The following is a 12,307-nucleotide window of genomic DNA, read 5'->3' on the forward strand; positions in this document are numbered from 1 at the left end:
ACTGAGATGGATATGGGACAGTCTAGCTGCCTGGGGAAGAAAAGAGATGACAACTTAGGCTGATAAATGTCCTAGTTTCTTTCCTGGTTTATGAGACAGAGTGAGCAGACAAAACCACAGCTGCCTTTTCTTTCTGGGGAGGAAAAAGCTTGGTAGAAGCCTCCAAAATTTTTGTCTGGGTCAATTGGCTTTCTTTTGTACAAGGTCAGTCAGTAAAGTCTGTGAAAGATACCTGCTTTGTCTAATATGCTGACACCAACAGAGAGAATCTAGGAAAATGTAAAAACAGCTGGCCTGGCCCCGCCGGAGAATCATGCAGCGCTGGCCTTGGCCATCTGGTGGCGCCTAGCTGCTCCTGGCTGCCGCGCGCTGCCGCAGCTGCTGCGCGCAGACCTTCGTCTGGGCCATCGGCTGCTGGCAGCGCTAGGCTGGCTGTGCCAGCACCGGCTATCCGCTCCGGCCGCACTCACAGTGCTACCTGCCACTAGCTGGATCGCACTGTCCCGCCTGGCGCCCCCGCTGCGCCTGCCCGTGGCCACTTGCACGATGCTTATCACCTGATGCTGCAGATGGACCTGAACAAGCCAGAGGACATTAGTCTCGTGCTAGAGTTCACCAAGGACCACACTACCAGCACAGGTCTGCAGGGCCTGGTCAACAATGCAGGCCACAGTGAGGTAGTGGTGAATGCGGAACTGTCTCCGGTGGCCACATTCTGCAGCTGCATGGCGGTGAATTTCTTCGGTGTGCTAAAAATGACCAAGGGCCTACTGCCCATCCTGTGCTGCTCCAGGGGTCGTATCGTGGCTGTCGGCAGCCCGGCAGGAGACATGCCATATCCATGCTTGGCGACCTGTGGGACCTCCAAGGCGGCCGTGGCGCTGCTTATGGACACATCCAGCTGTGAACTCCTTCCCTGGGGCATCAGGGTCAGCATCATCCAGCCTGGTTGCTTCAAGACAGAGTCAGTGACAAATGTGGGTCAGTGGGAGGAGCGCAAGCAACAGCTGCTGACCAACCTGCCTGAAGAGCTGCTGCAGGCCTATGAGCACTTGCACAGGCAGTTCCTGCAATACCTAACGCCTGGCGCTGCCAGACCTCAGCCTGGTTGTAGATGCCATCACTGATGCACTGCTGGCAGCTTGGCCACGCTGTGCTATTACTCAGGTCAAGGTCTGTGGCTCATGTACTTCATCCATTACTACCTGCCTGAGGGCCTGCGGCGCTGTTTTCTGCAGTCCTTCTTCAGCCGTCACTGTCTTCCTCGAGCACTGAAGCTTGGCTAGCTGGGCCTTAACCGTCTGGAGGATGCAGCCCAAGACCCAAACCTAAGCCCAGGACCTTCCCTAGAGATGGATGGGTGAGCTGTGTGCATATGTGGCCCAGCTGCTCCAGCACAGGAGACTCCATGAGCCCTTGGCCCTCCCCTGGGCATTAGGACTCCCCGGTTTGCCCTAGAGTCTGGCTTCAGCACCCTCCCCAACTGCCAATGACTGTTCCAGACCTTGGTAAAGCTGAGATCTCCTAGTGAGTCTCTGGGCCTCTCTACTGCTTTATGAGCCCAAACAGACCCTTCTGGGCACAGTGCTCTACCCTGCAGCGTGGACAGCTGGGCTGGAGGGACAGTTTAGCACAAGACTTTACTGTAGCCTTCGACAGGACTCTGCAGATAGTGCCTCTGCACACTAAGCAGTGACTGAGTGGTTTGAGGACCCTCCTCAGGATTGTTTCTTGGCACTAGTATCCCAGTGCTGCTGCAACTGAAGGATAAATCAAAACTGTCTCTTGAGTGGCTCAAGAACTATGGCCTCAATTACTCACCGCTCCCCCTACAAGCCACAGGGAAACTGCATATCCTACTTCCTGATTGCCATTTTTAAAATAAAGATAAATTTTTATTCATCATAGGAAAAAAAAAGTAAAAACAGGCAAAAATGTTTTAAACAAATAAATAACAACAAAAGATGAGACTTCCAAAATTAATCTTAGTTAAATGAGATTCTGTTTTATATAATTGAAAATTTAAAATAACTGTCATACAGATATTTATGAGGCCAAGAAAACAACGCATGAGTGAAGTCATAATTTCAACAAAAACAAAGAAAATATGTATTTTTTTTTGTGAGTTGGAATCTCACTCTGTCACCCAGACTAAAAATATGTATTTTTAAAATACTATCCACAAATTGTGGAGCTGAAGAGTACAATAATGAAAATGAACTAAATAAATTTACTAGAAGTATTCAACAGAAAGCTAAATCAAACAGAAAAGAAGTGTCAGCAAAATCAAAGAGAGGTCATTCCAAATAATTCAGTCCCAGGGACAAAAAAATAAAAAATAAAAATAAAAAAAATAGAAGTATAAAGAAGAGTGAAGAAAGCTTAAGAGAATTGTGGGACACTATCAAGTGAACCAATGTGTGCATTATGTGAACCACAGAAGGAGAATGAACCAGTAAGATTACTCAAAGAAATGATGCTAAAAACTTCCCAAATCTGGGGAAGAAAATATACATCCAGACCCAAGATATCCAAAGGGCACCAAATAAACTAAAACCAAATATATCTACATTGAACCATATTATAATCAAATCATAAGAGAAGATAAAGACAAGAGAAAATTTGGAAAGCAGTAAGAGAAAAGTGACTTGTCATACCTCCTATAAGATCAGCAGTTTTTTCAACTGAAACCATGAAGATTAGAGGGAGGAAGATAATATATTTTAGTGGTAAAACACTCTCTCTCTCTCTCTCTCTCTCTCTCTCTACCCCTCCCCAAATAAGAATAGTATGCATGGTAAAACTGTCCATCAAAAATAAAGGAGAGGCATATATTCTCCATGCAAATAAAAACAGAGAAAGTTAATCACCAGTGCTACAGGGAATTCTCAAGGTAAAGTGGAAAGATATTAAACAGCAACATGATAGTGAAGAAAGTATAAAACAAATTGTGGAAGGTAAATATATAGACAAATACTACTTACTATATTAATGTAATGGTGGTGGGTAAGTTGCTTATAACTATAGTATAAAAGTTAAAATGAAAATGTTTTAAATATATAAAAATGTTTTAATATAATAACTATTATATTAAATGGTACAAATATGAATAGATGCAAATTTTGAGGACAATTATGTGTGGTGGGTTGGGGAGAAATTAAAGTTATGGTTAGTTAATGGAATCAGAAATATATATAAATAGGAGAGACAAAATGACAATGAAACCAGTGGGAACCTGAAAGTCTCTGTAAGGGTGAGTATCCTTAAAGAGTCTGTGTGAGTGGGTGAGTGCACCTGGGTGAGTGAAAGTCCATCTGAGGGGAGACTAGGGATCAAGCACCTGGAGGCAGATGGAACCATCTCACTGCCCTGAGATCAGAGTCTCCAGCATGCAGGATCATCAACCATTCTTGGTCAGGAAGAGGCAGCAGACATCAGCTGCTTCTCAGCACCTGGCACCCCACCCATGCCACCACCCACAACAGCAGCCTTGTGCTGGTAGAAGGAACTGTGAAGAGGGCGTGGTGAGGAAATTTGGAGCTGAGCCCCACAGCCAGCAAGAAGACACTGACTACCCCCATTTTCTCTATCCCCAGACTAGGCAGAGACCTGAGATGTCTCACTAACTTTGTTCATCCTCCAACCTGGAACCCTGAGGCAATCTCTGTACCCATCCGGGACTGACCATCACTGACCCAGAGACGGAACTTCAGAAGCAGACATAGAGAGAAGGACACCCAACCCCTAGGCTGGATCAGGCACAAACACATCTAATCTGAGTGGGGGAGTTGGTGGCAGCAGCAGCATCAGATGAGTTGGATGAGTCCAGATGTGATTCACTCTTTTCTCACAGCAGTCTGTGGGGTGTGTGATCCATGCTAAGAGCAACCCAACAGGCCTGCACTGAGAGCAGAGATGAGGGACTGGAGGACGTATAGGGATCTTTGAGGGTGAGTGCATCATCAGGGTTTTTTATTTGTTTGTTTGTAGATTTTGTTTGTCTTGTTTGCATTTTTTTCTTTATTTTTTAGTTGATGTGCCTATTTTCCTTCTCCTCTCTTCATCTTTCTTTCCTTTCTCTTCTTCCTTTTTCCATTATTTCCCCTTTTCTTCTCTCATTTTGCTTTCAGGGGCACATTGTAACTTAGTAGGAAGTGGGTTCTAGGGGACTCACACACCTGTCAGCAGACACTGTGATCTTCAGATAGCTTCTGAACTATAGATTCCCCATTACACCTTAATCAAATCTCAGAACTGCAAAACCACAGCCCCTCATCCCCAGTCCAACTTCAAAACTGAATAAAACTAGAGGATTAACGTAAGGAAGAATAGGGGATTGAGCAAACAGAAGTGAAAGCTATACCCCCATCAATGAGCAGCAGGATTAAAGAAGGGGAGAAAAAGGAGAAGGAAAACCATCACAAATAAATCAAAGGAAGAATATTGATCCTATATAGACCTCTGGGAAGACAGCACCTGAGAACACAGACTTTAGAACTCAAAAAATGAAGAGCCTCCAGAATGAGTGGTCTCAAAGCACAAATCCAGAGATCAAGATATTAATAGAGAGTATGAATAGAAATGAGAAGAGACAAGAGGAATAAATGAAGGAATTGATAATGGAGACCGTGACAATAAAGAACACAGTACACAAAATAAATAACAAACAAACTGATAGTCATGGAAAACAGAATACACCAAGGAGAAGAAAGAATCTCAGAGTTTGAGGATGAAAATATGGAACTAACCCAGACTGTCAAAAACATAGAAAAGAAGCTTAAAAAGATAGAACAAAGCCTCCAGGAGATACACAATTATATCAAGAAGCTGAACCTATGATTAATTGACATTCCTGAGCAGATAAACACCCTACGACAAACATTCCATGAAATTATCCGAGAAAATGTACCTCATCTCATTAAAGATGTAACCATTCAAACAAAAGAGATTCAGAGAACTCCTGCAAGACATCATATGAGAAGATCAACTCCTAGATACATAGTAATTTGCTTACACAAAGTAGATATAAAAGAAGAAAATCCTAAGGGCAACAACAGAGAAAGGTCAGACTACTTAACAGAGAAGACCAATTAGAATAGCAGCAGTCTTATCTACAGAAACACTATAGACTAGAAGAGCCTGGAGTCCAATCTTCAAAGTTCTCAAAGATAAGCAATTCAAACCAAGAATTTCTAAGCTAAGTTTCATCGATGATAGATAATTCAAATTCTTTCCAGACATACAATTCTAGGTTAGCTACCTCCAAACCAACTCTACAAGAAGCACTTAGAAAGTAATAAACACAGAAGAAATAAAGAAAAAAAAATGACTATGTTCTTCCCAAGAATTTAGGAATAAGATAGAAAACACAGACATATATCAACCCCCAAAATCAAAAACCAAACAAGCAAACAGCAACAGCAAATCCTCTAAGAACCTCATGACTGGAGTAAACTCTCACATCTCAATAATTAACCAGAACATGAATTGACTAAATGTGCCACTGAAAAGACATAGAATGGAAAGTTGGGAAAAAAAAATGACACAACAATATGCTGTCTCCAGGAGACTCATCTCACCAAAATGAACACTCACAGACAAAGTAAGAGGATTAAAAACAAATTATCAGGTGAAGGGAACATAGAAGAAAACAGGAACTGTGATCTTAATATCAGACAAAATATCCTTTAAGCTATCAAAAATTTTAAAAGATATGGAAGGTCACTACATAATGATAAAAGATTCAATCCATCAATAAGAAATATCCATCCTTAACATATATGTACCCAACATAGGATTACCAACCTTTATAAAGCTGCTTCTAAGTAAACAAGAAAAAAATGCAGACTCTAACACTATTAGAGTTGAGGACTCATTACCTCAATAATAACCCTGGATAGATCATTGAAATAAAAATTCAACAAGGAGATTAGGATCCTTAGCTTGATGCTTAACCAAATTGACTTAATAGATACCAACAGAATATTCCACCAAACAACAAGAATATACATTCTACCTATCACCACATGGAATGCACTTCAAGACCGACCACATCTCCAGTAATAAATCAAGCATAAACAAATTTCATAGATTGAAATATTGCCATGCATCTTCTCAGATCACCATGGTATAAAAATAAATATCAACACAAACAAAGCTACACCAAAACCCACAAAGACATGGACACTATATAGCATGATGCTGAACAACTTCTGGGTCTACACAGAAATCAAAGCAGAAATTAAAAGATTTCTGGACAAATGAAAATAAAAACACATCTTGTAAAAGGCTGTGGGATGCCCTGAAAGTAGTACTGAGAGAAGAATTCATTTATTTATGAACAAAAATCAAGAAAATGGAAAAATCACAAGTTAACATTTTAAAAAATCGCCTAAGGGAGCTGGAAATATAAGTTTACCAAAACTCTAACTTCAGCAAAAGAATCCAGATCACCAAACTAAAAGTCCAAATACAGTTCATAGAAGACAAAAATAGCAGAGAAAAAAAGAATTAATGAAACAAAAGCTTGTTCTTTGAAAGGTTAAACAAGATTGATGGACACCCTAGTCAGACTGACCAAGAAAAACAGAGAAAAAGCCCAAATAAACACAATCAAAATGGTAAAAGATCAAGTCACAAAAGATCCTGAAGAAATACAAAAAATTATCAGAGATTACTATGCGTACCTTTATGGAAATAAACTCAAAAAACCTAATTGAAATGAAGAACTTTCTGACATCACACAACTTCCCAAGGTAGAAACATGAAGAAATCGCGACATTAATAGACCAATAGCGACCCAGGAAATCAACTCTGTTATAAGAAAACTACTCACACAAAAAAGTCCTGTACCACACATCTTTCCAGTGGAGTTCTACAAAACATGCAAGGAGGAGCTGATAGCAGTTCTATTGAAAGTATTCCAAGGAATTGATAAAGATGGAACTCTCCCTAAATCATTTCATGAACTAACATCACACTGATACTAAAACCTGGGTAAAAATTCAACAAAGAGAGAGAGCTACAAGCCAATATCCCTGATGAACATAGATGCAAAGATACTCAACAAGATTCAAGCAAATAGGATCCAAAAACACATCTCAAAAACCATCCACCATGACCAGGTAGGCTTCATCCCCTACTTCAACCCAGATGAAAGACTGTTTAAACATCCACAAAACCATAAATGTAATTAAATACATCAACAGGTGTAAAAATAGGAACCACATGATTATATTATTAGACACTGAAAAGACTTTCAATAAAACCCAGCATCTCTTCTTGATTAAAACCCTTGAATACCTAGGCATAGAGGGAACACCTCAAAATAGTAAAAGCCATCTATGATAAACCCAACCTATTGCTAAATGGACCAAAATTGGAAGCATTTACCCTGAAAACTGGAACAGGAGATGGCTGCCCACTTTCTCCCCACCTGTTCAAAATAGTATTGGAAGATCTGGCTAGAGCAATCAGACAAGAGAAGAAAGTCAAGGGCATACAAATAGGAAAAGAGGAAGTCAAGTTATTCCTCCTTGCTGATGATATGATTCTATACCTTGAAAATCCAAGAGATTCTGTCAAAAATCTTCTTGCACTGATAAAGGACTTTGCAAAGTCTCAAGATATAAAATCAAAGAACAAAAGACAGTTGATTCTTATACACCAAGAATAAACACACAGAGAACCAAATAAAAAGCCCAATCCCATTCTCAATAACAACAAAAATAAAATAAAATACCTTGGTGTCTTCCTAACCAGAGAAGTGAAAGATCTTTACAATGAAAACTGTAATACATTGCTCAAAGAAATCCAAGAAGACACAAACAAATTTAAAAATATTTCATGTTCATGAATTGAAGGAATCGACATTGTTAAGATGTCTATCCTACAAAATGCAATCTACAAATTTAACACAATACCCATTAAATTACTGGGATCATTTTTCTCAGACCTGGAAATGACAATAAAGAAATTCATACGGAACCATAAATGACCAAGAATAGTCAAAGCTGCCCTTAGCAAGAGAAATAAAGCAGGAGGTATCACTCTTCAGACTTTAAACTTTGTTATAAGGTTACAATAATCAAAGCAGCCTGGTGTTGGCACAAGAACAGTCATATATACCAATGGAACAGGATAGTGTTTCCAAAAGCAAAACTTTAATTTCTTAATCAGCTCATCTTTGACAAAGTCTCCACTAACAATCACTGGGGAGAGGAGAACCTATTCAGTAAATGGTGCTAAGGAAATTGGCTGACCACATGCCGAAGATTAAAACAAGACCCCTTACCTAGCACCATACACAAAAATCAGCTCTAAATGGAGCAAAAACCTGAATATACAACCTCAAACTCTAAGAACCTTAGGAGATGCAAGAGGCACCCTTATGGAAATCAGAACCGGGAAACAATTCCTGATCAAAACACCAGGTATCCATGCCATAAGAGATAAGTTAGAAAAGTAGGACCTCATCAAACTGAAAACCTTCAAAGGAAAAGAAACCATCAAGAGAATGGGGAGACAGATCCACAGAATGGGAAAAAATATTACCAACTGTATATGTGACTAAGGTCTAACTTTTATGATCTATAAGGAACTGAAATGTACCGAAAAGAAAAAAAACAAACAGCCCCATTAAAAAGTGGGCAAAATATAAGAATAGACATTTCTCAAAAGAAGACATACAAGCAGACAACAAATACATGAAAAAGGGTTCAGCCTGACAAATCATCAGAGAAATGCAAATTAAAACCACACTGAGATACCACCTAACTCCCGTCAGCGTGACAATCATCAATAACTCAAAAGCAACAGATGCTAGAGATGAAGTGGAGAAAAGGGAACACTTCTACACTGTTAGTGGGAGTGTAAACTAGTATAAAGTCCGTGGAAAACAGTGTAGTGATTCCTAAAACATCTAAAAATCAACCCTCCATGTGACCCAGCAATGCCCATTCTGGGAATATACATGGAGGAACTCTAATCACTCTGTGAAAAAGATAACTGCATATGCATTATTTATTGCAGCAAAAACATTGAACCAACTATTTTGCCCATCCAAAGTGACTGGATAAAATAAAATCGTACATATACACAATGGAATATTACACAGCCATAAAGAAGGACAAAATTATGAATTTCGCAGCGACTTGGATGAACTTAGAGTCTATAGTACTCAGTAATCTATAACAGAAATAAAGGACTGAGTACCACATGTTCTTACTCATAAGTGGACCTGAGCAATTATAATAATGCTATAAGAAAGGAATTGGCAGTAATGGGAAACTGCCAGGAGAAAGGAGGGCGTACTTCATCAATAAGGGTACCTGATGTCAAACCAGTTGAAGTGGGGACCAATGTGAGGCCCAAACATAACTTGTACAATGACAATTTATATTGTTCCCAATATCTTTAAAATAAAAGTAAAATAAAAAGACTTCACAAGAAAAAAAAAGGAAATATATAAAAATATGCATCCTGACCAAATGGTGTTTGTTCCAGGTATACAAAGCTAGTTCAATATTGAAAAATTAGCAAAATCCATTGTATCAACAGTCTATAGAAGTTAAATTCCATGGTAATATTAACTGATGCAGACAAATCATTTTGACAAAATCAGCACTCATTCATTTTATTATAATAAAATATGGTGTTGACTGTGTTTAAGGATTTACAAGTACAGCTAGATAGGAGGAACAAGTTCCAGTATTGTATAACACCATAGTATGACTATACTTAGCAGTAATATATATTTTCTTTTCTCTTTTTTTTTTTTTTTTGAGTTGGAGTCTCACTCTGTCGCCCAGACTGGTGTGCAGTGGCCGCTCCCGGCCACTGCGGCCTTGACCTGCTGGGCTCTGGCGATCCTTCTGCCTCAGCCTTCTAGGTAGCTAGAACTACAGGTACGCGCTACCACATCCGGCTAATTTTTTTGATTTATTGTAGAGATGAGGTCTCACTAAGTTGCCCAGGCAGGTCTCAAACCTGCGGGCTCAGGCAATCCACTCACCTCACCTTCCCAAGGCATGGGATTACAGGCTGAGCCACCGAACCCGGCTTAGTAATATATATTTTCAAATGACTAGAAGAATATTGAATGTTTTCAAAATGAAGAAATGATAAATATCTGAGGTGATGGAAATGATAATTACCTTAATTTGATCACTATGCATTAAATTTTTGGAAACATCACTGTGTATCCCATAAATATCTATAATTATTTGTCAATTAAATACAGGAGTATTTTATAAAGTAGATAATATCTCACAAAAATATAGGTACTATTATGCTTACTTAGAAAAGATAGAGATATATTCACCTAAGACCAGGTATAAAACAGTGATGTCCCAAGTCATCACTGCTATTCAGATTAATTTTGGAAGTTCTAACCAGCTCAATAGGGCAAGAAAAAGAAATAAAGCACATAAAAATTTGAAAATGTGAATAAGCCCCATTCTATTTGCAGGCATATGATGGTTCATATAGAAAATTCCAAGGAATGTGTAAACAAACTCCTCAAACTGTAAATGAATTCAGAAAGATTTCAGTATAAAAGACAAACAAAACTTTATTGTATATCTAGATCTTAGAAATAAATACCCCAAAGCGAAAACAATGTGATTTATACTAGATTAAAAAAATACTTTTTTTGTAAACTTATGAAAACATTTACAAGACTTACACGGTGGATATTATAAAACAAGATACCAGTTCTGACAATTAAGTTTGCAAACTTGTCACTATGCACTTACATTGGCTGCACTGTACAAACAATTCAATATGGTTTCATAACCTTGGTAAATCAGTGCCTCAGAACTGTGTTTGTGTTGGCACATGGCACTGTCTTGCTTAGTGACATTCATTATTGTAGTTTCATGTTTTTGTGTGCCACTGCAAGAATGTCAGAGCTCGAATTAAAACAATGAACTAACATTAAATGCCTTGATGAACTTGGCAATGGTGCAAGTGAAATCAAGCACATGCTAGTCCAAGTTTATGAGGATAATGTCATGAAGATAATGTCAGTGTACAAATGGATTAAACATTTTTCCTATTCACCTGATCTAGCCCCAATGATTTTTTTTCTTTACCCAACGATAAAGGAAATATTGAAAGAAAGACATTTGATGGCATTCAGTACATCAAAAGTAATATGATGGCAGCACTGATGATCATTTCAGAAAAAGAGTTCCAAAATTGTTTTGATGGGTAGACTAGGTACTGGAATCAATGCATAGCTGCCCAAGGGAAGTATTTGGAAGGTAATTGTAGTGATATTCGGCAATGAGCTATGGGGCACTTTTTATAGTATGAGTTCAGAAACTTTTTGTCAGACCTCATGTAAATAAATTCATAGACATAAGTTTAAGTGAATTGAGTGACTCAATATAGTAAGTCAGTTCTCCTAAAATTTATAGATTTTTATCAAAATCTCATCAAAAATATTTGGCAGCTATGCACAAAATTACCTTGAAATTTATATGGAAATATAAAGAATCTAGAAGACCCAAACAATTTTGAAAAAAAAAAAAAGAAGAAATTAGAAGGATTATTTTACCAAAGCTCAAGACTTGTTATATAGGTACAATAATCAAAACTATTGTATTCGCAGAACTATAAACATACACAGGTTAAGGAAACAGAACAGATAACCAAAAAATAGTCAAGCATAGGTTTGCAAACTATTTTTGATGAAGGTACTATAAAAAGATTAGTAACAAAAGATTTAGTCTTTTCAACAAATGGTGCTAAAACAATTTGATATCCTTAAGGAAAACAATGTACCACAAAATATATTATATATTTAAATGCATAACAAAACTGTAAAACTTCTGGAAGATATAGGGCAAAACTTCTGCATCTAAGGCTTAGTGAAACGTTCTAAGAGTGTACACAAAGGAATAATCCATAAAGAAATAAAATAAATATATTGGAATTCATCTAATTGGAAAAAAGTGTTTTTTTACAGTGAAAGATTTTGTTAGATGAAAAGACAACTACCAACTTGGAGAAAATGTTTGCAAATCTTAAATCTGACAAATAATTCACATCCCAAACATATAAATAACTAGATAATTATTGTTTGATATCATATTTTATAGTTTACTGTATTATAGTTCTCTGTTGAAACTAATCAGAAAACGCACAGCTGATGCACAGCTGATGCCTGATGCAAATACACTATTTCTATGAGTGCAATGGGAAGTGAACTTCAGAACAAGCCAAAGGCCAGAAAATTTATATTTTGCTTTTTGTTACTAGCAAGTAATCGAAAGAACCAACTATTAACAAAAATGTTAAAAAT

At 38.1% G+C, this 12,307-nt stretch overlaps 1 pseudogene; it reads left to right on the plus strand.

The window, feature by feature from the left end:
* Positions 1–313: 313 nt before the first annotated feature.
* LOC103251359 lies at positions 314–1,364 on the plus strand (annotated as a pseudogene).
* The last annotated feature ends 10,943 nt before the right edge of the window (positions 1,365–12,307 follow it).

This window comes from Carlito syrichta, unplaced genomic scaffold (assembly GCF_000164805.1).
Source record: "Carlito syrichta isolate Samal-C Ts95f unplaced genomic scaffold, Tarsius_syrichta-2.0.1 Scaffold141092, whole genome shotgun sequence".
In the NCBI taxonomy this organism is placed as follows: Eukaryota; Metazoa; Chordata; class Mammalia; order Primates; family Tarsiidae; genus Carlito; species Carlito syrichta.